Genomic DNA, 6,264 nt, shown 5'->3' on the forward strand with positions numbered 1-6,264 from the left:
AAGCAATGGGAGATATTTGCTTTTAAAGAAATCAATTTCTAAGGACTACAGCAAACGGCCAGTAGGGACTACAGACATTCCTCCAGGGTTGTTGACATGACCAGTCCCAATTTTTACATAAACCCCTCCTCCGAGAATATTAAATAAGGGGGGCGACGCCATTTTGTATTGCTGTGGGGAAGAGTTGTTGTGGTATAGTTAGTAGGCTGGAGTGTTGTTGCCGCAATGCCGACGAAACGCTGGTATTTTCATCCGGATTGCAGGTCCACTGCAGGACGGGGGTGCGTTGCAGTGCATTTAACATACAACATGTTATATGCATGTGTGTATGAGACAGAGGGGAACAGGTCGCATTTGCAGCAGATATATGCTGCCCATCATAAATCAAAGCACGAGACAGACAGGGGTCGGAGGAGAAGACCGGAAAATGTGACATAATTTAAAATATTCGTCTGTATTTGCAATACACGAGCCGCGGTTCAGCTGCGCGAGACAAACGCTGCCAGTGTGAATGCACAACGGGCGCGCGCGGCTCCCGCTGCACATTTCACGGAGGAAAGCTTCCACAATCTTCGCGAGTTCAATGCAGGATTCGCACAACGGCTTGTCCTGAAAGATGGATTTAAAAACAGAAGCTGTTTACGGGCCACAACCTGTAAGTATGATTTGTTTTCCGTCGATGTGTTTTCCTGTAATAGTTCGTATTGTTAATTGTACGTTGTAGCAAGATAGTAAACAAATGACAACGCTGTTTGCAAACCAGTTTGTTAAATGCTCATTCATACTTAACGTTATTCGACAAACACCTAACGTTACAAACTTTTTTTAAATCTCAACAGCGAACTTGGAATTAGGGTTGTTGTTAGGGTAGTTCTTTTATGTATTATTTATCTACATACTTGTTTATCTACATGCATGCTAAACATGGTTCTGTGTTTGATTTGGCTACTATAGTAAAGCCAATGTTTAGTTAGTTTTGGGTTAATTGGTTTAATTAGTTCTTGCAAAACAAAAGTGCCATTCAGTAGCGATCGCTATAGATCTGCAGTCTTTACTCTTGAGGACTGAACAGGTTCTGCTCGATCACTAAAATGTTCTGGGTCTGATTCGGGCTCAAATTGGTATGGTTTTATTGACGCCATTGTTTCTAATACAACCAAAGCAGTCTACCGGTAAAGGTAAGGGGCGTGACGTTTCCGACAAACGTGCACTAGACGGTTAGTGAATCACAACACACTTTGCCAGCAAACCAATCTGAGCCCATTGCGTATTTTTGAGGGACCGGCTTCATACAACCCGGAAACCATCAGACCGTTTTTACAAGGAGGGACAGAGCAGTGTAGAATAAAGGTAAAATATATGAAAAATAATGCAATTATTTAAAAACAAAGCATGAACTCATGTTACAGTGCACCCCAGAAACACAATCAAGCCTTCGAAAGAATGTGTTTTACCACCCCTTTAAACCATCATCTTTCCCACGGGTCATTTTGACCCAAAACTCATTTAAAAAAAAAAAAAAGTGTTCATCAGAGTGGCCCAAGACCTCAGGACTTTTGTTGCACTTGAACCACAAATACACACACACACACACACACACACAAAAAAAAACTTTTTTAATGGATTTGAGAAGTTTTTGTGGTTGAAATAAAAAAGGTAACAAATCCTTCCCCCGCGGGTCAAACTGACCCTCTTAGAAATGAATGGAATGCGAGGAATGCTTCAGTATACATAAAAAAACCTATTATTTGCCAAAAAGTGATTTTATACTGTCTAATGAATACTGAAGAGAGAAACTCAAGAACTGAATTTAGGACCCAGCGGAGCGGCTCATTTGCTCAATATAGAGCTATAAGGCCATCTAGTGGCACATCATGAAATATCATGTTATATATTTTTTTCCTTAAGAGGTCAGCGTTATTTTGAATTAAAGTTTAAAGAATCGGAAGAATGGTGCTTAAATTACATTATTTATTGATAAAATCTAGTAATTTAAATATAAATGAAATAACAAAAATCTAAAATACAATTTGATATAAATTAGAAATAGAAAATGATATGATATAAGCTTTCTGGACACAAAAAAAGAGCATAATTTTAGGGCTTCGGGTCATTTTGACCCGCAAGGGAAATATTTGTTACAGGCTCCGAAGCGAGGATGAAGGTTAAGAACATTTCACTGAAAGATTCTTTTGGGGGAACCCAAAATGGTTCTTATATGGCGTCACTGCAACAAACCCTTTCTTTAAACCTTTATGTTTAAGACTGTTTATTCTGGTTAATATTGGAAAATTCCTGTATACATGGAATGAACATATTCAGTATAAACTAAGAAATACATTCTTGGAAAAAAAGAAAGAAAAATACGAATGTGTCATTCTCACTATAAACGTGTACTTTTAAATGAAAAATTCATATTAGAATATTAGCAAATTCATGTGCATGTAAACATGCTCACAAACTGGTATATGCAATAATTATTTCCACTGCTTAAATTATTGGTACCATTATAGCTACCAGCATCAGATCTCTTTTACAAAACCGTATCTATTCATATTATCAGACATCCTTTATAAAAGCTGCAGTTATTCCACAACATTGACCATAGCCTGAGCTGTCAACAGCATCAAAGTGTTGTTACAAACAAACCATGGCACTTTCAAGCACGGGATTAAGCCATTTCAAGAATGTGATTAGCCTTCTCGTCTGACAACAGAGATAAGTCAGTAGCAATGCACAGTTGGTCCCTTAACTGCACGGCTGATTGGAATTCCATTATACAGTTTGCATTATTGAATACAGGAAATAAAATTCAGTGAGCAAAATTTCAGTTATAATACATGAGGAAAAGTATGCTTGATTAAATGCCAAAATGTAATAAACAGTGTCCTCCACTAATATTGGCACCCTTGGTAAATGTGATCACATGTGGCTGTGAAAATAAATCTGCATTGTTTATCGTTTTGATCTATAATTAAAAAAATCACAAAATTCTAATGAAATAAATGGGGGGGGGGGGGGGGGGGTTCTAGTTCACGCTGGCCACAATTATTGGCACCCAATTATTGCAATGTCCTTTTCCCAAAATAACTGCTCTGAGTCTTCTTCTATAATGCCTGATGTGATGAGGGGATCAGGGACTATTCCTCCATACAGAATCTCTCCCGATCCTTCAGATTCCCAGCTCCGTGTTGGTGCTTCTTCTCTTCAGTTCACCCCGCTCATTTTCTATTGTGATGAAGGATTAAGGGAATTTGGCCTTTGTGTTTCCTCATATTTATACTCCTGTGAAACAGGAAGTCATGGCTGGACAATTTCATGCTCCTAGTCACCCTGGTGTGCTAGAAAAAATTAAAAAAAACTCATAATGATTGGGAATATACTTCAGAAATATTTTACTCATAAGAATTTGTAGATGTGCCAATAATTATGGCCAACATGCATTAGAGAAAAAACATTTATTTCATAATTAGAACCCCCCCCCCCCCACACACACACACACACACACACACACACACACACACACTTTCAATTGTTTTGAAAGATTAGAATTTTGTGATTTTTTTGTTTTAATGAACGATCCAAAGGATAAACAATACATATTTATTTCCACAGCTGCCTTTGATCATATTTACCAAGGGTGCCAATATTAGTGGAGGGCACTGTACCTATGATGTAAAATATGACCCACAAAAGTGAAGAACAAAGTATGCTTCTTCAAAATAGAGAATGTGGAATAAAGCTTTGCTGTATATTCATAAAGGTCATCATCTGAAATTATTATATTATAAAACATATACTCCCAGACCCAGTTAGACAGACAAAAGTGGTATTTTCCGAAGGCAAAAACCAAATGGAAAAATAAAAAAGGATGTAGACGTGAGAAAAACACCCAGCCTCCCCCTTCCTTTTTCTCTTGTACACTTTAGTACTTTGAGGTATTTCTAGGTCAACATTTCTCACTCAAAAACTGACAAGTTTACAACTGACAACAGACATCAAACAGTGAAATTAATCGCTTCAAGGTCATGTCATTTGATTTTCTCAGCAGTTGAACTTGCTCTAATGTTGTTCTGTGACCTGACCCTTTACAACAGCTGCAGATGATCTACTGTATAGATTTGTGCAGATTTGATCCTTATGTGAGTTTTAGTTGTGAAAGTTATCAAGAAGAGTTCATGGGTCGTTTTTCTGTTTACCCTTCATGTTGTGAAATGGGTGTAAAGTCACCACAGACTATAAGCCGAGCTTTCTAAATTTACTATAGTGCTTGATCTCAACACAAATTACATAAAAAGGCCATAAATAACAGTATAACCTATACATTTCTCATTTAGATATTTAGTGCAAGAAAGCACTGCATATGCAGGATTCTGATGTCGTAAAATAACAGCATTCTCATTTGGGACTTGTAATTATTTATGTCAGTGTGTTTGATGTAGAGGCAATTGGCCTGTTTGGAGGAGAATTGACTTTATGCTTTGCTTGATGTCCTATTACGGTCATGTGCCTTGCTGATGTAAGGTTGTGGCTATGATGGTGACAAATAGGATGCTGTCTAAAGTGGCAAGGAAATTAATTATACAAGGTAATAGACAATGGTGTTGTTTGCCTGAAATGGCCTTGGGTCATATATGGTGTGTTTGAATGGTATTCTTGAGTCAGTGTTTAGAGGACAAACCAGTTTGACTTTGGGTAACCCTTTTTACCTTACTTGTTTTGGGGGTCCAGTTTTAGATTAATTGGTTAATTTTGGGTTACCTAAAATATCAAAAGGTCAGTCCATTTCCCTGTCCAAAAATTGCAAAGTTGTTGTTTTGTTTTTGTTTTCTTCTTTGTGTACCTCTACATTCCTATCTCCACCACCCACTAGAAATACTCACCCTTACAAAAAGGCAGTTTATTCAAGTGTACTAGATATACTTAAAATATATTCTAAGAGTATTCTAAGTATACTTGGCTTGTTGTCGTGTTTACTCTTTTGATAGAGTAGCCTAAATACTTTTTTAACATAGTTTTACAAAGTGTCTTATTAACTTACATTGTTTGAAAATATTGATTTAAAGCAGCACTAGGTCGTTTTTGCTCTCGGGGTCCCCCTACAGTTGGGAAACAGTATTGTCCTCTACTACTGTCGTAAACTGTCATTCTACATCAGTGGATGCATCTCACGTGCATTTGTTGACATGACAACCATGATAGCCCTGAACAATGCAGGAGTTCACCTGTCTATGGAGTTCACATGCAGGTGTTCTGCTTGCGTCGCGTGTGAAATATCTTCTTCCCAGGTACAGTGGCATATGTTTCAGCATGTCATATGAATATCATTTCATGGGTTTTATTTTTTTCAAACGCCAAATGATCGCGATGCTCACGTTTACAAGCCAGCGTCATTATAGTAGCCTAGTCTATTGGTTCCCGTTTTACAGAATCTATATGATACTTCAATTCAATGTTTGAGGGGTAGGTAATGCATATATCGTCAATATTATAATATCAAGCTACCATAGATGAATCTGCAAATTTGAAAAATCGATTTGCATTATAGCTTGAGGCAAGACAAATAAACCAATATCACAGACATGTTAGGTATCCTAAAATATGATTTTGTACGTCTTATCATTTGTATTTACTTGCAAAAATGTAGCCCCTCCTCCTTCAGCTCACGCCAACGAGCAAACACTGCCCAATGTTGATCCTCGTCCTGCCTTTAATCCGATCACTTTCTCGTTTCCTCTTTTTGCTTTCCTCCAACAAAACCTTTGCTTTCTTATTTTTCTGTGCTGCTTCAGCCATGACTATAACATTCGGCAAACAAATGATAGTTTGGCTCGCACGTCCGAATTTAAGGAAGTGGAGGTGGTGGTGGAAGTGGCGTATATGCCGTAAAGCGGTCGAATTTTGTAGTTCTTTTTTTTCTCGGGTTACTACCCGAAACCCGAAGTTTAAAAGTACGATTAAAAACGATACAGACCCCGTCAGGCTATGGCAGATGTGTCATTCAACCTATTGTAAGTTGATGTATCATCACAAGAGGTTTGGAAATATATTATAAAGGTTGAAAAGTTACCTAGTGCTGCTTTAAGAAAACTTAATATAGATAATTAATGAGTCTTATTTCTGATTATGGGAATTTTTTTGTAGTCCACTGGTAGGAATTTACTTTACAAATCTACTCTTTCGCCACCACTTACGGAACTTTCCAGCAAACCATGTTTCGGGGCGCTATTGTGCATCATTTGAAATAGTACAGAATCTCTGGAT

Source organism: Gobio gobio (genome assembly GCF_949357685.1).
Source record: "Gobio gobio genome assembly, chromosome: 14".
Lineage (NCBI taxonomy): Eukaryota > Metazoa > Chordata > Actinopteri > Cypriniformes > Gobionidae > Gobio > Gobio gobio.